General features: G+C 38.4%; 1 pseudogene; it reads right to left on the bottom strand.

The window, feature by feature from the left end:
- The window catches only part of LOC120360768 (lys-63-specific deubiquitinase BRCC36 pseudogene), an 84,803-nt pseudogene that overhangs the window by 33,587 nt on the left and 29,455 nt on the right, over window positions 1-21,761 (bottom strand).

Genomic DNA, 21,761 nt, shown 5'->3' with positions numbered 1-21,761 from the left:
CACTGCCTTCTGCTGCTTCTACTTTTAGATTTTGTGAGACTCCCTAAATCCATTTCAGCCCTAGGTAAGGTCAAAACCTTCTTCCATGATCCGGATTTCCAGATTCCCCAGTGGAGATGTGTGTTTGGAGGCAGGTTTTCTCTCTCTCATACTTTGAGAACTCACAGTTTTTAATCTGTCTCATGGAATTTGCAGTGGCATGCCACTTCATTCAAAGGTTCTGTGAATTATTTTGGTTTTCCTGGTACATTTCTATGGTGGTTCTTGGAGCAAAAGATCATGATGCGAGTCTCCACACAGTGTTCTGTACAGCCAAGTGGGAGCTGCAAGTTAGCCCAGGCTCCTATTTACCATCTTGTCCTACAGCACTCAGATTTAATGAAGACGCAAATGTCCCCTTGAGCTGCTGTTAGGATATCTAGCACCATCCAGTTTTGTAAAACAGCTTTATGTATATGGTACATTTCAGCATTTATTAGAGAGATGCCCTGGAGACTGTGATTTAGAGCTGATTGGCTGTTGAGCAAGAGCTTTTATATGCCAAATGACATCCTCCAGACTAGGGATGCTAGGAAGATAGAAGCTAGGTGATCATATCAGTGAAAAATGGATCTGGGTCATCTACTAACCATGATTGACAGTTTTTATTTTATTTTATTTTATGTTACAGGATACGTGTACAGGACACGCAGGTTCGTTACATAGCTAAATGTGTGTCATGATGGTTTGCTGAATCTATCAATCCATCGTGTAGGTAATAAGCCCCACATACATTAGCTATTTATCCTGTTGCTCTTCCACCCCACAACAGGCTCCAGTATGTGTTGTTCCCCTCCCTGTGTCCACGTGTTCTCATTGTTCGGCTCCCACTTATAAGTGAGAACATGCGGTGTTTGGTTTCCTATTCTTGTATCAGTTTGTTGAGGATATTGGCTTCTAGCACCATCCATGTCCCTGTAAAGGACATGATCTCATTCCTTTTTATGGCTGCATAGTATTCCGTGGTGTATGTACATTTTCTTTAACCAGTCTATCATTGATGGGCATTTGGGTTGATTCTATGCCTTTGCTATTGTGAATAGTGCTGCAATGAACATACACTTGCATGTATCTTTATAATAGAATGTTTCATATTCCTCTGGGTATATACCTAGTAACAGAATTGCTGGGTCAAATGGTATTTCAAACGGAATCACTGCACCGCCTTCCACAGTGGTTGAACTAATTAATTTACATTCTCACCAACAGTGTAAAAGTATTCCTATTTCTCCATACCCTTGCCAGCATCTGTTGTTTCTTGACTTTTTAATAATTGCCATTCCAACTAGGATGAGATGGTATCTCATTGTGGTTTTGATTTGCATTTCTCTAATAACCAGTGACACTGAACTTCTTTTCATGTTTGTTGGCCACATGAATGTCTTCTTTTGAGAAGTGCCTGTTCATATTTTTTGCCCACTTTTTGATGGGGTTGTTTGTTTTGTCTTGTAAATTTGTTTAAGTTCTTTGTAGATGCTGACTACTACTAGACTTTTGTCAGAGGGGCAGATTGCAAAAAATTTTCCCTATTTATTTGTAGGTTGTCTGTTCACTCTGGTGATCGTTTCTTTTGCTGTGCAGAAGCTCTTTAGTTTAATTAGATCCCATTTGTCAATTTTTGCTTTTGTTGCAACTGCTTTCAACATTTGTATCATGAAATCTTTGCCCATGTGTTGACAGGCTTTTCTACAGTCTTTTCCCATTGTCTCTGAGTCTAGGAAAGGCCCAGAGTACAAAATCCTAGCCATCATCATGGTATCCAGGGTAAGAGGTTTGTAGAACATAACCAATGAGTTCCATTAGGAATGTACCAGTTAAGCCTGGGTCACTGGGACCAATTTGTTGCAAAAGAGTCCCTTTTCTATAGAACTATGGTATGTTGACATTGTTCTGAGGGAATCCAACCCATATCTCCAGAACTATTTGACTCCAGTCTAGGGTATGATTCCACTGCTTCCAGAAGAAGGGGGCTATCTGACCTAAGTGTCCCATTAATGCTGTCAGCCATATAAAGCTACTCCAGATTTGAAGAAACTCATTTTTACAATAAGAGTACTGGGGCTTTATATTTTGGATGATCATTTCTTTGTCCAGTAGAGGGGTGACCAATGCTATTACCTTTTCCTATATTATATTTCCATTAGAAAGTCTCCTCATGTCCAGAGTCATTGAGAGTCTTATTTATGGGTCATGGGTTGTATCTTTTCTGGTAACACCTGACATCTGTGCCCCTAACCACTCCTTATCATCTTCTATGAAGGCTTGCAAGTGTGGTCAGTCAATTCCCTGTATAAGTAATACTTACCAGGGCAGGCCTAGGCTGCTAGAGAAAGGCAATAGGCCACAGATCCAGCAGGAGTCCTGCTGTCAACCATCCGCATACTGTAGGAATGTAGGAAGAGGTTAGTGGTGGCAGCAGTAGACAGAAAGGATAAATTTAAAACTAAAGGGACTAAACAGGTTTCATTCTATAGGAAATTACCCCCCAAAAAAGTTACTTCTCTACAGTTTCTCTTAAGTAGTAGTTTTAACTCTTCTTTTGGTTTACATGTCCAAGCAGGCTCCTCAGCATGGTCAGGCCAAGATGAGGCTGCCTTTGTTTGAGAGTGATGGCCTCACAAATTTGGTGATAGGCTTTTATTTTCTTGCCTGCCACTGAATACTTTGAAAGTGATATCCACCAAATGCAGAGGAGTCACTCCCAGTACAACATCCCATTTTTCTATCTTTCTCTTTATATATGCTCTGCTGAATGAAAGTCACATTCACTAGTCTTAAATTTTCAGTATTCCACGTTTATATCCATGGAAGCCTTGGTAAGAATATTCTGAGAATTCAGAGGGATTCTCATTTGCCTTTTGGATGACTAAATTTTGATTAAACTCTTTTGTCTGAGCAGTCCTCTCTTGAGTCCAACAAGGATGTGTGCCTGGTAATGTGCCAGACAGGCCATATTCCCAGTTCACTTGGGATCCCAGTTGAGGTTTGTGCCAGGAATAGTTCTATGAGATTAGGGGTACTATTTAAATTAGCCTCATAGAGGCACCAAGTTTCCTCATTTGCCTTTTTCATAATTAGTCTACATTTATCTGCAGTTAGAGCATGTTTAGAAAGGCCCATACATCTGCTCAGGATAGCTGATGGGTAGCAAAAATAGATTCAAAGAGGTCCATCATTTTCAGAGGGTCCTCCCTATAAGGTGGTTTGAAACTCTTCCAATTCAATAAATCAGATGTTGAAAATGGGCTGTGAGTCCAACACTGTCCAGCAGGCTGCCCATATTCATCCAAGCTACCCACAGGCATTAGCCTGAGTAGAAATTGCCCTGCTCCAGCTGTGGCATTGCCCTGTCCATATCAGATGTTCCCTTGGGTCATTGAGGGGGCAATCATTCCAATTCCTTCATCATACTGTGGAAAGACAGTGACCCCTCCTTCTAGATAGGGCTCAGTTGTGAGAAGTTCACTCATGATTTGGCTCTCTGTTTGTCTATTATTGGTGTATAGGAAAGCTTGTGATTTCTGTACATCGATTTTGTATCCTGAGACTTTGCTGAAGTTGCTTACCAGCTTAAGGGTATTTAGGGCTGAGACAATGGAGTTTTCTAAACATACAACCTGTCATCTGCAAACAGGGACAATTTGACTTCCTCTTTTCCTAATTGACTATCCTTTATTTCTTTCTCTTGCCTGATTGCCCTGGCCAGATCTTCCAATACTATGTTGAATAGGAATAGTGAGAGCAGGCATCCTTGTCTCGTGCTGGTTTTCAAAGGGAATGCCTTTAGTTTTTGCCCATTCAGTATAATATTGGCTGTAGCTCTTATAATTTTGAGATACGTTCTGTCAATATCTAGTTTATTGAGAGTTTTTAGCATAAAGGGCCGTTGAATTTTGTTGAAGGTCTTTTCTGCATGTATTGAGATAATCATATGGTTTTTGTCATTGGTTCTGCTTATGTGATGGATTACGTTTATTGATTTGCATATGTTGAACCAACCTTGCATCTCAAGAATGAAGCCAACTTGATTATGGTGGATAAGCTTTTTGATGTGCTGCTGAATTCTGATTGCCAGTATATTAATGAAGATTTTCACATCAATGTTCATCAGGAATACCGGCCCAAAATTTACTTTTTTTTTGTTGTGTCTCTACTAGGTTTTCATATCAGAATGATGCCGGCCTCATGAAATGAGTTAGAGAGGATTCCCTCTTTTTCAATTGTTTGGATTAGTTGCAGGAGGAATGGTACAAGCTCTTCTTTGTACCTATGGTAGAATTCTGCTGTGAATCCATCTGGTTGGTTGGTAGGCTATTAATTGCTGCCTCAATTTCAGCACTTGTTATTGGTTTATTTATGAATTCTCCTTCTTCCTGGTTTAGTCTTGGGAAGGTGTATGTGTCCAGGAATTTATCCATTTCTTCTAGATTTTCTAGTTTATTTGCCTAAAGGTGTTTATAGTATTCTCTGATGGTAGTTTCTATTTCTGTGGTATCAGTGGCGATATCCCCTTTATTATTTTTTATTGTGTCTATTTGATTATTTTCTCTTTTCTTCTTTATTAGTCTGGCTAGTATTCTACCTATTTTGTTGATCTTTTCAAAAAACCAGCTCCTGGATTCATTGATTTTTTTTGAAGAGTTTTTAGTGTCTCTACCTGCTTCAGTTCTGCTCTGATCTTAGTTATTTCTTGTCTTCTGCTAGCTTTTGAATTTATTTGCCCTTGCTTCTCTAGCTCTTTTAATTGTGATGTGAGGGTGTCAATTTTAGATCTTTCCTGCATTCTCTTGTTGGCATTTAGTGCTATAAATTTCCTCTAAACCCTGCTTTAGCTGTGTCCCAAGGATTCTGGTACGTTGTATCTTTGTTCTCACTGGTTTCAAAGAACTTCTTTATTTCTGCCTTAAATTTGATATATGCCCAGTAGTGATTCAGGAGCAGATTGTTCAGTTTCCATGTTATTGTGTGGTTTTGAGTGAGTTTCTTAAACCTGAGTTCTAACTTGATTGCACTGTGGCCTAAGAGAATGTTTGTTATTATTTCATTACTTTGCATTTGCTGAGAAGTGTTTTACTTCCAATTATGTAGTCAGTTTTAGAATAAGTGTGATTTGGTGCTAAGAAGAATGCATATTCTGTTAATTCAGAATGGAGAGTTCTGTAGATGTCAATTAGGTCCTCTTGGTACAGAGCTAAGTTCAAGTTCTGAATATCCTTGTTAATTTTCTGTCTCATTGATCTCTCTAATATTGACAGATTAAATATTAATTTAATATTAATATTAATTAAATATTAATTTAATTAATATTAAATATTAAAGAGTGGGGTGTTAAAGATTCCCACTATTATTGTGTGGGAGTCTAAGTCTCTTTATAGGTCTCTAAAAACTTGTTTTATGAATCTGGGTGTTTCTGTCTTGGGTGCATATGTATTTAAGCTACTTAGCTCTTCCTGTTGCATTGATACCTTTACCATTATGTAATGCCCTTCTTTGTGTCTTTTGATCTTCGTTGGTTTAAAGTCTGTTTTATCAGAGACCAGAATTGCAACCCCTGTTCTTTTTTTCTTTCAATTTGCTTTGTAAATATTCCTCCATCCCTTTATTTTGAGCCTATGTGTGTCTTTGCATGTGAGATGATCTCCTGAATACAGCACACTGAACGGTCTTGACTCTATCCAATTTGCCAGTCTGTCTTTTAATTGGGACATTTAGCCCATTTACATTTAAGATTAATATTGTTATGTGTGAATTTGATCCTGTCATTGCGATGCTACCTGGTTATTTTGCCCATTAGTTGATGCAGTTTCTTCAAAGTGTCAATGGTCTTTACAATTTGTTGTTTTTGCTGTGGCTGGTACTGGTTGTTCCTTTCCAAGTTTAGTGCTTTCTTCAGAAGCTATTGTATGGCAGTCCTGGTGTTGACAAAGTCTGTCACCATCTGCTTGTTTGTAAAGGATTTTATTTTTCCTTCACTTATGAAGCTTAGTTTGGCTGGATATGAAATTTTGGGTTGAAAATTCTTTTCTTTAAGAATGTTGAATTTTGGCCTCTATTCTGGTTTGTAGGATTTCTACTGAGAGATCCCACTGTTAGTCTGATGAACCTCCCTTTGTGGATTACCCAACCTTTCTCTCTGGCTGCCCTTAACATTTTTTCCTTCAGTTCAACCTTGATGAATCTGACAGTCTTGAGGAGTATCTTTGTGATGTTCTCTGTATTTCCTGAATTTGGATGTTGGCCTGCCTTGTTAGGTTGGGAAAATTCTTCTGTATAAAAGTCAGGGTCTCCTGACAGATCAGAAACCATAGGTAGAGTCAGCACTACACCCACAGTCAGCAGGAAGTAGTTGGAAGATGAAACTTCTATCCCAAGGCCAAAGATTTGTCATTGTTTAATGTTGGGAGTTGGGGGTGAAGGGATATGTAGTCTTAGCAAGTTAGCAACAACAAAGAAGGGGCCCCAGGTTGGGGAGAACAATTGGTCAAAGAGACAGCGAATCATAAACAAACCACTGGCACAATTAGCTTGCTCTGTACATAGCCCCAGCAGCATGTCCTCAATCTGTGCGTAGCCTATAAAACTTTCCTCCAGCCCCTGCCTCTTTACAGAAAGTGCTTTCTCTGCTGTGCTGCCCATCGCTTCCCTGCAATGTACTTTCCCTCTAATACATTTGCTTTTTTGTTTTACCTGCAACTGTCTTGGTAAATTTTTTTACTGTCTGCAATGCTGGCTCTAGCCAGTGATACCCATGACAGTCACTTTTTCTGCCTCCTCAATAAACAGAGATCTGGCTGCACCAACAACATGTGACATGACTTTAGACAAACCATTTAACCAACACAGGGTAGGATGTGGTGGCTCACACCTATTATCTCAGCACTTTGAGAGGCCAAGGTGAGAGGATTGCTTGAGGCCAGGAGTTCAAGACCATTTAATCATCACAGAACTTATGTTTCCCCTCTGCAGGGTAAGAGATGACTAGGCAATACCCATAGTTCTTCTCTTTTACAACCATATAACTCTTTTACACTATATTGAGGCTCAAAAACCAATATTCCAAATACGGTGCTTTGACATGCTGAAGTAAATAAGAAGCCTCAAGGTCTCTCTGACTTCTCCCCCATTACACTCCCAAAGCCAGGAAGAAATTTCTTTATCTGCCTCAAGTCCTGGCCCACCAAAAAGATGATTTTTTTTTCCTTCCTCTCCCTGTAAGACCAAGAAGGTAACCACATCTGAACAGACCCTTTCCCAAGATAATATCTGCCTATCAGCCTCATTCCAATTCCAAAGAGAACTATTTACAAGTTAATTTTTGTTCCCAGATTCATTCATTCTCCTTAGTAATACTTTATTGTCCCTCAACAAATTTCTCTTCTCCTCCCTCTCATAACTTGTTTGGCCAGGATTCCAGTTCCCTGTCTTTCTGTAATTTTTAGGATGTCTTAGGATGACATTAATTTATAAGATTCTGATCTCCACTGGGGGCAAGTAACGACTCTGCTCTCCCCGTGTTTACATTTATAAATTTGTATGCCTTTTCTCCAATTAAGCTGCCTTTTGTGAGTTTATTTTTCAGTAAAACTTCAAAGAGTGAAGGGGAGAAGTTTTCCCATGGCCCCTATGACAAGCTACATGTTATATTACCACAAAATAGAATAAGCCTCTTTTTTCCTCTCTAATCTAGTGTGAGGACTCATAATATTCAAACAATATCTCTTTTTTATTTTAACAAAACTGCTCTTCTGCACAGTGGCTTAAACCTGTGATCTTAGAATTTGGGATGCCAAGGAGTGAGGATTGCTTGAGGCCAAGGAGTTCCAGACCAGCCTGGAAACATAGTGAGACCCCCATCCGTACAAAAAAGTTAAAAATTAGCTGGGTGTAATGGCACACACCTGTAGTTCTAGCTACCTTGGGGGCTGAGGCAGGAGTTCAAGGCTGCAGTGAGCTGTGATTGCACCACTGCACTCCAATTTGGGAGACAGATGAAGGCCCTGTTTCTTAAAACAACAACAACAACAAAAAAAAAAACTGCTCTACTGAACTTCAACAAAGAGATAAGCTCAACTACCAAAGAACTCTGTAGCTGTAGCTAGGCCTTAGTATAAACCTTAATTTCTCTACTTATTAGCTGTGAGTCATTGAGCAAGTCATTTAAAATTTCTGAAATGTCTCATGCATGATATAAAGCCCCATCTACCACATACAGTTCTTGTAAGATTATTTTCATATTTCAACAAACATGAAAAACATAAAAAACAAATTTAAGATGGTATGAATGATTATGTCAGGGATTGTAGTCATCCATATTTCTGAAACTGCACCCCAAAATAAAAAAAAAAGGAATTGACTCCAATATAAAGTCTCTCTTCCTTCTGAGTTCATGCACATAACTCCATAAAAGGAAATTACAATATCTAAATTGTAAACCACCTCATTGAAGCTGAGTTAAAGAATAAGCGGTGCTACATGAGTCACATGACTGCTATGCACCTGTAGATATATATAAGGAGATAAAAGCAGAACATCTAACTTGGTAACAGAATTTTCATTGAATTCTCTTAATTAGCTCGCTCCAGGGAAGTGAATATAATCCACTCTCCCCATTTCCAGAGGCTTCTAATGTGTCAGGACTCTATCTATTTTTATTACATGAATTGCTTTACAAATAAGCACAGTGTGAAGTATCAATGCTTTATAAAAACTGCATTAATGCACCAATTTGTTCAGAAGCCAAAAAGAGAATAAGATCACACAGCCTAGAAAGAATTTAATAGGCCCAGCTTGAATATTTTTTCCAGCCAACACCATTGAACACCTGTTAACAATTATGAAGAAGTTACAGAGACTACTGAGCATCTAAGTACATTGCACTAAATTCTATACTTCAGCAGTGTTGATTTATTTTCTCCTAAAGTTCCCATTGTTAAACATTTTCACCAATAAGCAATCCTGGAAAAAACATCTCTCTCCCTATAAGACTCCCAGAAGGGACCAAATGAAAAGTAGCGAGAGTGTGATTTAAGGAAAATTTTATTAAATAGAAATAAAAAATATTTTGCTTGGAGAGAGACACCATAAACAAAGTAAAAATAAAGTGATGAATTGGGAGAAAATGCAAATTTGCAACATGTATCACACAAAAAGTTAATGTCCTTGACACACAAAGAGCTTCTAAAAATAGAGAACAAAACTTCAATTAGCTTTATAGAAAAATGGGCTACATTCGGAAAAAAAAAATGCGAATGGTTCTCAACTATAGGAGGCAAATGAAAACTTTACTGATGTACCATTTAGCACCCTCAGATAGGCAAATATGCAAAAATTTGACAACATAATCTTTTAAAAGGCCTAAAGAAATAGAAACATCCTATTTATGTGTAAATATTCATTGGGAGAAGTTATGGAATAAACTACAGTCCAACAATTGTTAAAATTTTGGTGCATCAGAATTGCCCGGAGACCTTGTCAACATACTAGTGACCCCAACCCTGGAGTTTCTGATTCAGCTAGTCTTGGGTAGGGCCTTGAAATCTGCATTTTTAACAAATTCCCAGGTGATGATGATGATGTGTCATCCAGAGACCACACTTTGACAGTCACTGCTATAGTATGCCCACATGATAGGTTGGATACTTAGTGACTGTAAAAAGGAAGAAAGAGTATCTCTATACTACTACAGAGATGTTTTGGGGTTACAGTTTTAGTAAAGGAAACAAAGTGGGAAAAATGTATACATTGTATGCTACCCCTTTTTAAGAAAGGAAGCATACAAATATAAATGTACTTGCTTATTTTTTAAAAAAAGATAAACCATAACAATTGTGGAAATGTCAGTGTATGGGGGAGGGAGGAAAAAGGTAGACTTCTTAAGATATACTTTGTTTTACAGATTTGACTTTGGAAGAATGTAAGTATTTTAGTTAACTATAAAAAAAATAAAATGTAAATAAATTTTCTAAAAATAATATGAAATAAATATACCTAATTGTGTGTCCAGTTGATGGCAAAACTATCTACATACAGCAAAATAATTCCAAATAATGTTAAAACACACTTGACTGCATAGCCTCAGTAGAACATGTCTCATCAAAAAAAAAGTGCAAAAAAGTAAAATAAAATGTCATACTCACACTTTTACACTGTTGGTGGGAGTGTAAATTAGTTCAACCATTGTGGAAGACAGTGTGGCGATTCCTCAAGGACCTAGAAATAGAAATTCCATTTGACCCAGCAATCCCATTACTAGGTATATATCCAAAGGATTATAAATCATTCTATTATAAGGACACATGCACACATATGTTCACTGCAGCACTGTTTACAATAGTGAAGACTTTGAACCAACCCAAATGCCCATCGATGATAGACTGGACAGGGAAAAAGTGGCACATATACACCATGGAATACTATGCAATCATAAAAAATGATGAGTTCGTGTCCTTTGTAGGGACATGGATGAACCTGGAAACCATAATTCTCAGCAAACTGACAGGAACAGAGAATCAAGCACTGCACGTTCTCACTCATAGGCGGGTGGTGAACAATGTGAACACATGGACACAGGGAGGGAAGCATCACACACTGAGGGCTGTAGGGGGGCATCTAAGGGAGGGACAGTGGGGGATAGGGAGTAGGGGAGGGATAACATGGGGAGAAATGCCAGATATAGGCGACGAGGGGATGGAGGCAGCAAACCACATTGCCATGTATGTACCTATGCAACAATACTGCCTGTTCTTTACATGTACCCCAGAAACTAAAATGCAATTTAAAAAATACATATATATATATAAAGAACAATACTATTACACAGATATTGTAAGGATTAAAGATAATACATATAAAAATTCCTTGTTTGCTTTAAAGTACTATATAAATGTTGGTTATAATTTTTGGCAAAAAAGGCTTAATATATTCAAAAGATGATAATACTGTTGATTTAGGAACTGTAAGAACTAAAAATTATTTTCAAAATCAGTTTTTCCTAAAACTTTAATGATAAACTATATTTTTTCTGATGTTTTATGAAATGTATATTTCTGAAGTTCTATTAAATTTCTTTGTTAAAACAAAAAATAAACTGTCAAACTCTTTTTAGTGATCATATTGTGAGCAGTAATGTAGGCATTGTTATTCAGAGACTATTATATATGGCAAAGCAAATAAATAATTACTGAATATCCTTAATATTTTTAATTCTATCATTCACTGTTATGGATAAGATCCTTGGCATGGGCCAGGCACCGTGGCTCATACCTATAATCCCAGCACTTTGGGAAGCTGAGGCGGGCGAATCACGAGGTCAGGAGATCAAGACCATCCTGGCCAACATGGTGAAACCCTGTCTCTACTAAAAATACAAAAAAATTAGATGGGTGTGGTGGTGCACGCCTGTAGTCCTAGCTACTTGGGAGGCTGAGGCAGGAGAATTGCTTGAACCCAGGAAGAGATTGCTATGAGCTGAGATCATGCCATTGCACTACAGCCTAGGTGAGTGTTCAAGACTCCATCTCAAAAAAAAAAAAAAAAAAAAAAAAAAAAAATCCTTGGCATGGGCAAAAAGAAGAGAGCTGGGTGTGGTATTGGGTGCCTTGTAATCCCAGCTACTCGAGAGTCTGAGGCAGGAAAATTGCTTGAACCCAGGAGGCAGAGGTTGCAGTGAGCTGAGATCGCACCCCTACACTCCAGCCGGGGCAACAGAGTGAGACTCAGTCTCAAAAATAAAAGAAGAGTTACATCATACAAACACTGTAATCTTGAATTTGAAGTATCAGTTTAAACTCATACTTTATCTTCTCAAAAAAAAAAAAAAACCAAAAACCAAAACAAAACAAAAAAACACAGCATAAAAGAAACCATTTCTTAGCCCCGTGCTCTGCTCTTTTTTTGCTTCTAACAGGTTTGTGTCACCTTAGAGGAAGCCCTGTGCTCTTAAAAGGCCACTTGGATTGTGTTCTCTAAATACCATTCCCCACAGAAAGGAAAAAAGGCTCTTGGGAAAAATCGCTATTCCCAGCTCTGAGGCAGGAAATTGTGAGGAAACCTCAAAAGACAGCTGCAGTCATGTCAAAGGGACTCAGAAGCTGACTTAAAGATACTCCCATGAGCCAAAGAAGAGATACTTTGAGACTCAATAACAACTGCAATGTATTGAAATACATCAAATATGTTTAGAATCATGAGTTCATAATAATATTCAAATGGAAAAGAAGGAAAAAAGTATTGAATTGATCTAAGACATGCCAGTGAAACCAACTCATTATTTTAAAAACTAATAAATAAAGAAGAATTCAACCACTTATCCTGCTTTTCTTATATAAACTGTACCACTGGGTTATAAAGTAGAAGATGAAGGAAGTTCTCTCTTTATAGAAATATTCTATAATACATTTGAATTCAAACATCACCATTTTGCAATTCCTAATGAAATAATAGACTAAGTAATGATTGTTGACAGCTAATAATATCACCAAACAAGAGATAACCAAATATCATATGCCTCATAACCAAAGGACAGAGTGGTCTGGCAATAAATAAATAAATAAATTTTCTAAAAATTCAACTTGAGTCTGATTAAGATTCTGGATCCAATAATTTTACAGGAAATACAAAGAACAGAATAACATGTTTAACAACATTATAACATTTGCTGATTGTATTCCACAGGAATATAGTCAGCAAAATCAACAATGAAGGGAACAACCACAAAACAAACTGATTTCTTGAATAAATTGCAAGTGAAAAAGTAAAGAAGAGATGAAACTTATAGATTAAAAGAGAGTCAACAAACATATCAACCAATTACCCTGAAGGGACCTTATATGTATCCTAATTCAGAGAAAGAAAGAGAGTTGGCAATTTGATTACCGAGTAGCAATTTTTTTCTTGGGTTTTTGATGGGGTTTGTCTATTTTTTGAGACAGGGCCTTGCTATGTCACCCAGGCTGGAGTACAGTGGCATGATCACTACTCACTGCTGCCTCAACCTGTCAGCTCAAGTGATTGATCCTTCCACTTCAGCCTCCCAAAATGCTGGGATTACAGGTGCGAGCCATAATACCCAGCCATGATTGGTAATTGGATATTAAAGAATTATTGTTAATCTGGGGGGGTGGCTACATATGAAAATATTTACAAATGAAATAATATTATTTCTGGGATTTGCCACAAAGTATTATGAAAGGGAAAAATGAGAAACACAGTGGTGTATTGGTAAATGCTTGAGTGGAATGAGGGCCTGATTTGTGTTACTTGTATCATCTGCTGATTGTCATGGTATATATACACCCACCATGACCAATTTCAAGCTATCAGTGTTTACTACAAATTACAAAGAAAATAAAGTTTTCCAGAAATAACTTTGGATCCTCTCTCAACTGAAAGAATGCAGAAAAAGACTTCTAAGAATATATCTTCCTATTATACTTGAAATAAATTCTTCCTTGTTTCATAAAATCCATGAAAGCATTTGAAAAATCTCTATGGTGTTTTACATTAAATTTAGCAGTATGAAACCTAGAGCTTAGAGTTGGAAAGAGACATTCACAGTCCATTCTCTCCAGCTGGTACAAGCCACCTCCATCATACCACTGGAGAAGTTGTATTTATTAAACAAGATTGCCCATGAATTGACAAGTTTTTCACCTCAGGTGGTAATATGGTTTGGATCTGTATACCTCCCCACCAAATCGCATGTTGAATTGCAGTCTCATGTTGAATTGGATCATGGAAGTAGATTGCCTCCTTGGTCCTGTTTCCATGAAAATGAGTGAGTTATCATGAGATCTGGTCATTTAAAAGTGTGTACCAACTCCCCTCTATCTCTTGCCCCTGCTCCTATCATGTAAGAAGCCTGCTCCTGCTTTGCCTTCCATCATGAGTAAAAGCTCCCTGAGGCCTCCTTAGAAGCAGATGACACTATGCTTCCCACAGAGCCTGCAGAACTGGGAAGCCAATTTAACCTCTAAGATGTTTTCTATGAAATTTAGCAGCATGAAATCTAGACTTCTAGTCACAAACATAAGAGTATTTACTGAATATTTACCATGTGCCAAAATAACTGTTCTAAGCAGTTAAACACATTAACTAATTTAATTCTTTCATCAATACTATGAAGAAAGTGTTATTATTGTCCCCATTATACAGATTAGGAAACAGAAAGAGGCTAAGGTTACCATACTAGAAAACAGTAGAGTCAGAATTTGAACCCAAGTATCTTGGCTGCAGAATCTAAGCTCTTACCCAGTTTTTCAACAAGGAGATAGATTAGCCATAGCAATTACATCATCATTGACTCAGTGACCAGTCATGGCAGAGCAGGATAAGCACTGGAGCGGGAGATGAACTCTGCTTCAGAATGGCTGTGTCATTCTCAGCAAGTTACTAAATCACTTTGAGTTTCAGTTTATTCCTCTATAAAATGCAGATCTCTAAGGTCTTTTCCAGCTCAAAAATTCTAATCTCATTGATGACAATTTTGATAAATATTTCCCTGTTAGCACAAGTTTATTCCATTTCCGAGTTACATTCTCTCAATTTTGTTGATGGTGAATTATGTCTAAAGTTTACAGAAACAGATACCTCAGCAGGCTCTTTAACTATAGATCCAGCATTTATTGTACTTTATTTTTCTATTTTCCCCCCAAATGGTCCAGTATTCTATTTTAATTCAGTATCTCTCATACTTGTTTTTTAAATTGCTATCAAAACAAATAGGAAGATAGTATAGTCTTTTGGAGAATTAAATCTAGTTTCCCCAATTAACTTATACACAGCCATTATAATCCTACTATCATTCAGTTAACATATGAACTTTTACTTCCCTGTTTTCACTATTTTACAATACTCTAGTACACAGAGATCAACTTGAACTCTTTTTGGTGAAAGGCTAGAATGCAAAGAGACATTGTCATCATGAATTTATTTCAAATTTTCTACCTGCTATTACCCAATTGCCTCTTAGGCATCACGAGATATTATAAATAACTCTATCAATTTATTCAGGAAGTCAGGATACTTTGCACCACATAATTTAGATGTAATTTTACAATCTAAAAGGCAGCTTTTTATTTTCTGCTGCAAATTTTGACTTCTCTGGGTTTTTCTTCTCATTGTTCCTTTTTTTTTATATTTAAAGACTCACCTGAAAAGACCTAATGCAACATTTCACACTGCTACTCCATCACCTGCTCCGTTAATCAAGATATTAAGCCTGGAAAGAGCCATCCCACTCAAACCTCATTCCCAGCTTCACATATTGTTTTTACTGTGACCTCTTTATCTATAGACCCTGAGCCAGTTTTCATTGAACTGTTTCATTTTGTGATTGCTCATGTTTAAGTCTAATCTGAATTATTTAAAATTGCATGAAGAAATGGCAAATGATTTGATAATGTTCAAATATAATTGTCTTCCCACAAAAGAGTGATTTTATAATTCTATCAAAATTGCCATTGGTTTTGTCAGAAGCAATTTGTTTCATAGAACCCACTGCTTACTCCAAATTACAATTCCCATAGCTTTAGAAATTTGCATCTTCTTTTAATGTTTCTGACATTATGTGGTGGTGCTGAAGTTAAACAGATTTATTGCTGTCCTTCATGTCTGAATATGATGTTATACTAGTCTATGTACAGAACAGCTGAAAAGACTGAAAGTGGTCTCCAGTGTCTATCTGAATGTTATACACAGAATATTTATCAAATATTCTCGAATGGGATGGACGCAGTGGCTCATGCCTGTAATCCCAGCACTTTGGGAGGCCAAGGTGGGTGGATCACTTGAGGTCAGGAGTTCAAGACCAGTCTGGTCAACCTGGTGAAACCCTATCTCTACCAAAAATTAGCCAGATGTGGTGGCACACACCTACTAGGAAGGCTGAGGCAGAACAATAGCATGAATCCAGGATGCAGAGGTTGTAGTGAGCCAAGATCGCACCACTGTACTACAGCCTGGGTGACAGAGCAAGACTGTCTCAGAACAAACAAAAAACATATATATACATTCTCTAATGGCCACCACTATTTATGTGTTTGGTTTTGCTCTGGAGACAGCATGGAGTTTATGCTGGACTTGAAACACTCACATCTCCAATTACAGTATCTCAACATAATCTTCCTGTTATTGTTGATTCCTAGTAATAATCTACTAGGTCCCATAATCTGCACTGGTATTTTTCCTGGGCCATTTGCATTTGGTTCTTACAATTGTGGGGTATCTTTCTGTCATAACAATTACTGCTGTTGTTACCATTTCACTGTCATTATAATCATCATCATCAGGCAATATATCCGAAACTTTTTTTTTTTTAGACGGAATCTCGCTCTGTCACCCAGACTGGAGTGCAGTGCATGATCTTGGCCCACTGCAACCTCCTCCTCCAGGGTTCAAGCAATTCTCCTGCCTCAGCTTCCTGAGTAGCTGGGATTACAGGCACGCACCAGGCCCAGCTAATTTTTTTTGATATTTTTAGTAGAGACCAACATGGTGAAACTTGGACTTGAACATGGTGAAACTGATCTTGAACTCCTGACCTTGTGATTCTCCCGTCTTTGCCTCCCAAAGTGCCGGGATTATAGGCATAAACCACGGCACCCAGCCCCTAAACTTTTTTATATGCTAGATTAAAAATGCACATATTACAGAGAAGGCTTATTTTCTGCTCTTGAAAGAAAATAAAATATTTTGGTAGATTTCTCTTACCACTAACCTTGTTTCACTGATAACTATTAATGCCATGAATTATTGTGTGCCATATGCAATTTTGCTCAATTTACAAGAATTATTTTATTTAATCTTCAAAGTAGGAAATTTTTTCTGCATTTAACAAATGATTAGTTACAATCCAGTGAGAGTAGGTAATTTCCTCAAGGCCACATAGCAGTGCATTGATGAAGCCACCCTTTAATTCTTATGGGTAAAGGACATGTAGGGAGAAAAGGGCTTCTGACCCCAGGACAGACAAGGGGAATGTTATGGAATATTATAACATAATATTCCATATTATGTTATAGAATGCATAGAATATGAGGCAAATTGGAAACTCAAGGAGGAGAGAGAAAGGAAAATCTCCTTAGTGGACTGAAGGAGAGAGAGCAGGGAATAACAAAGAAAGGAGTAATATTGTTATAAAGGTCATTAGTTCATTAATGTAAAAATTCCTCTTGGTTTTATTTAATACTTTTCACCTTGATTCAAAATTAATCCGATTTTAATGTAACAATTATACTGAATGGGTTGAGCTTAATAGGATACAATTATAAAACACATTTATTCTATGTCATCACTCCTCAGTGAACTTACTCCATCAAATAGACCATTCCTTGTCCTTGGGTGAAATCTTGGACAGGTCTCACAGTTCTTTAGATCACTTGTAGATAACATATACATTGTCTTTTTGTTTTAACATTTAGAGACCCAATCCGTGTGATAATGAGAACTCCAAACTCCATCTTACTTAGTTTTTTCCTTCTGCAGGCTTGGGTCTGCTGTAGTCATGAAAATCTGCAATAGGGCGTGGAGACATGGTCAGCTTCTCCCTTGTTTGCTCACTTTCTTGCTTCAGGGCTAGGTCTGGAGAAAAGGGACTTGCTATTGTCTACTGTAGTATCATGATCTAGATGTTCCAAGCTGACTCTTCAATTCTGGGGGTTTCTCAGAGATACCCACAGTGGAAATGTCCCACTGTCGATCCCTGGATACCAGCTGGTTGCTTTCAACCCCTCCCTCCATCTGGGCTCCAATGGATTACCATTGAGGTGGTGGTCATCATCCTCCTATGAGTTCTTTGGGACTAGTGTTTTTCTCAAACAGCCTAAAAACTATACAGTTTATTCCTGTTGTTAGTGGTTTCCCTTATTTTAACATTCATATTTTTAAGATCAGCTCTAACAATGAATCAGAATTTGTAACCACTAAACAATACAAGAATCATAACAAGATTTTACTGCCCTCTCTACTCAACCAACTCTCCCTCTCATCACCCATGTTGACCTAAATTTTCTTGGATTTTCATTACTGATTGTTATTAACCCTTTACAATCTATGCTAGTTTCCAGGTACAACACCAATTTTTTCTTCTTTTAGACAGAGTCTCACTCTGTTGCCAGTCTGGAGTGCAGTGGCACGATCTCGGCTCACTGCAATCTCCACCTCCCGGGTTCAAGCGATTCTCCTGCTTCAGCCTCCTGAGTAGCTGAGATATAGGCGCACACCACCAGACCCAGCTAATTTTTGCATTTTTAGTAGAGATGGAGTTTCACCATGTTGGCTAGGATGATCTCGATCTCCTGACCATGTGATCTGCCTGCCTCTACCTCCGCAAGTGCTGGGATTACAGGCATGAGCCACCATGCCCAGCCCAAGACCAATTTTATAATTTTGTTTTCCTAAACAAATCCTAAGCAAATGACCATCTTTCTCTGGATCCCACATACTTTCTTTGCTTTGAACAATTCCTAAAAGCAGATTGAGGTGGTTATCACTGGGAGAAGCATAAAGCACAGTGAGTAAGACCTCTGTGGCTGAGCTCACTGCTCTTCACTGCCGGCTGTGAAGGAACATTCTTTTTTGCCTTTCTTTGTTTTCTGATCTGCTGTCATCTGAACATGGTCTTGGCTACTATTCAAGCCCCTACACCCTACCCCAATTCTTATTCTTTATTTTACTCCCCAGCACTTCCTGTTATTTTATTTAATGATTTTAATGTAGTATTCATTAAGGTGGGGAGTTAAATTTATGTTTCACTGTAGCCATAAAGCAGTTCTCACCCCTAGCCCAGATCCATGAGTTCCCTGCTTCAGTGATTGCCCTTAGATAAAGTAAGAAGTTACTTGGTCCATTGTGCCTTAAGGCTCTGAATACTTCGAGATCCTGCTTGTCCCCCTCCATATGGTCAGGCCTAGCAGTATCCTTATGGTCTACTGCCACCCTGTCTATTGCTTTCACTTCTTGGCTGGCTAGTAATTCCTGAGGTGGTAGAATGAGATGGTGCCTTTTGGGGCTCCCTAATCTCAGGCTCTGGCACCCTCTAGTGGCCTTGATAGCCATGCAACTCCAGCACCAAGTTCGGCCCTTTGCCTCCCAGCTTTCTCCCCCAAAGGCATTACTGGTAACAACCCAACTGCAGGAGAAAAGATAACATTGAAAAGGTGAACTCAGCACACTCTCTTCCCTTCACCACTAATATTGTCCCTTCCTCTGCTAGAACTCCTGAAGAAATTCTTAGGCAACTTGGAGACAGGCTGATCTTAATTTAGAGGTGCTTGTATCTCGTTTTTGGGCAAGGCTTAGAGGGCTGTCTTCTAGGTCTGGAAATTAGGGAGGAAGCTGAAGGTGAACCGTGCCTCCCTTTAGCAGTAGACAGACATAAAACCTCTCTGGTTCCATAGAAGCATTAAGCTGCAGGTTCAGAGTCCCTACCAAATGACATGACTATCAACACTATCTGAAGACTCGCCAGGGAATGTGTCAGTGACCTTTATCCACAGGTCAGGTGCCTCATATAATACTAAGAGGGAACTATTTAAATGTGAGGTTTTAGTTCCTAGAAGGACTCCAGTTGGACTGAGTAGGAGGACACCATGCACATTGTTAGTAGCTGGAACTTGCCTTTTCTCCAAAATGCCCTATCTGTCCTTTGCCCAGTGCTCCAGCCACAGGCAATGGTGTTCCACCTACTCATGGCCATGTGGTTAGTTGAAGGACCTTCTTCTAAGTAGATAATTAGAAACTCAGACGCTGGGCAGATCTGCACCTCACATGACAAAGGATGCCATCATGGGGAGAGGAGGGCCTGCTCTTGCCACCCTGTGGCAAGTCAGGGATAGTCAAGAGCAAGTCAAAAGCTCATGACCAGCAATCTTAGAACAGAGAGTGGCAAAGTGTGGCCTGTGGGTCAAACCTGGCCTGCCTCCCATTTTTGTATGGTCCATGAGCTAAGATTATTTACAATTTTAAGTCATTGAAGAAAATCAAAAGAAGAATAAAACTTCATGATGCAAGAAAATTACATGAAATTTAAACATCCAAGTCCATAAATAAGGTTTTACTGGAACACAGCCACACTCATTTGTTTATACATTGTCTACAGATGCTTTAGTATCACAGCAGCAGAACTGAATAGCTGCTTCAGAGATGATAGGACCCACAAAACCCAAAAGATTTTCTCTCTGACCCTTGATGAAAAAAATTTGCTGACATTTTTCCTAGAAGATGCATGCCCTTGAATTCATCACAGTCTTCTAGGGTACCTGACTGGGTGAAGTAAAGAATTCATTCTGGAGCCTCGTAGAGAATGAGTTTACATTGTGAAGCCCCTAACTGAAGATTTTGGATTTAACCCATTAGTCCTTGGGAGGCCTCAAAGTTGGTGCCAAGATAAAAACAGCACAATCCAGAGACAACATGGCACCAGTGGGTGAGAGGAACTGAATGAGAGGAGAATTCTGAGGTAGGGATACCAGTGGTGAGGTGTAAGTGTTGAGAGCTCAAAGAGCATCCAGGAAGAGGAGGAACTGGTTAGTGGTGGCATGTTGGGACAATGGCAGAGGGGCACAGACAGGCTATGATCAAACAAGCATTTATGCCTTATTTTACCTTACTGGAAAAAAGACAAATGATATATTAGAGACTTTTGATTTTCATGTGTTTGCTGCTCTAGGCTGATATCTGAAGCCAAGTTTTCTCCTAACTCATTTTACCCCCAATCAGAACATATAAGTAAATAAGTAGTAGGAGAGTTCAGAAATTGCCTTGTCAGGGTTACTGTCATTCTCTTACAATCAAACGTCTATAGAGACCCTTTTCTTAGGAGTTAAAATACATAGAATGAGCAAGCTCTTGTGCTCTGGTATATGTGTCTCTATCCTTCAATGGATTCTATCCCTTTGGTAGTTTTAAATAAGGCTTTATGTTCCCTCCCTTGAGTCTGGGGAGATTTGTGACTTCTCCACCAACAGAGTATTGTGTAAATGGTGTGGTGTGACTTCCAAGGCTAAGTCACAGAAGGCCGTGCAGCTTCTGCCTTGTCTCTTGGAAGCCCGAGGCTCCACAAAATCCTACTTCCAGTGGTTATATGGTAAGTCCCACCACCCCGTGACTGCTGTGCAGGAAAGACCACATGTAGGTGCTCTGGTAACAGTCTCAGCTGAGCCCAGCTTTCCAGACATCCTCACCAAGGTGCCAGACATGCAAATGAGCCACCTTGGAACCTTCAAACCCATCCTCTGCCTAAATTCCATCACATGTAAAAGGCTCCAAATGGCTTTTAAAATTGTTATTTTCAGAGGAAAGTCTTAACATGAAAACTTAAACATTTTAACTGTATGTATAGAAATACCACACTGAAAAAAGTAAAGAGAGAGAAATTTAAAAATAGGAAAGATATAAGAATATAAGTTTAAAATAGAGAAGACTGGGACACTCTTCTTGGTCTTTCTGTCTTTGCTTTTCCTTGTGTTAAATTATTAACATAAATTCTCCTTCACAAGAAACTGTCAATGAAGTTCTTGGTTTGTGGCTCCAATTGGTGGCTATTGCTTAAAATGCAGTATCTTCTTTGGAAAAAAAAAGCAGTCAGATAAAGTAAATAAATAATAAGTGCCAAGATAATCTATGGAAATTTTGGAGTTCTTAGAAGAGTATTTTTATCCAGGCTATTATTTCAAAACAATATAACACACCTAAACAGAACATATAAATGATAGCAGAAGTGTTAA

The sequence above is a fragment of the Saimiri boliviensis genome, chromosome 7 (genome assembly GCF_048565385.1).
Source record: "Saimiri boliviensis isolate mSaiBol1 chromosome 7, mSaiBol1.pri, whole genome shotgun sequence".
In the NCBI taxonomy this organism is placed as follows: domain Eukaryota; kingdom Metazoa; phylum Chordata; class Mammalia; order Primates; family Cebidae; genus Saimiri; species Saimiri boliviensis.
Note: the sequence above shows the minus strand (reverse complement) of the source record. Positions and strands in the feature narration are given on the sequence as shown.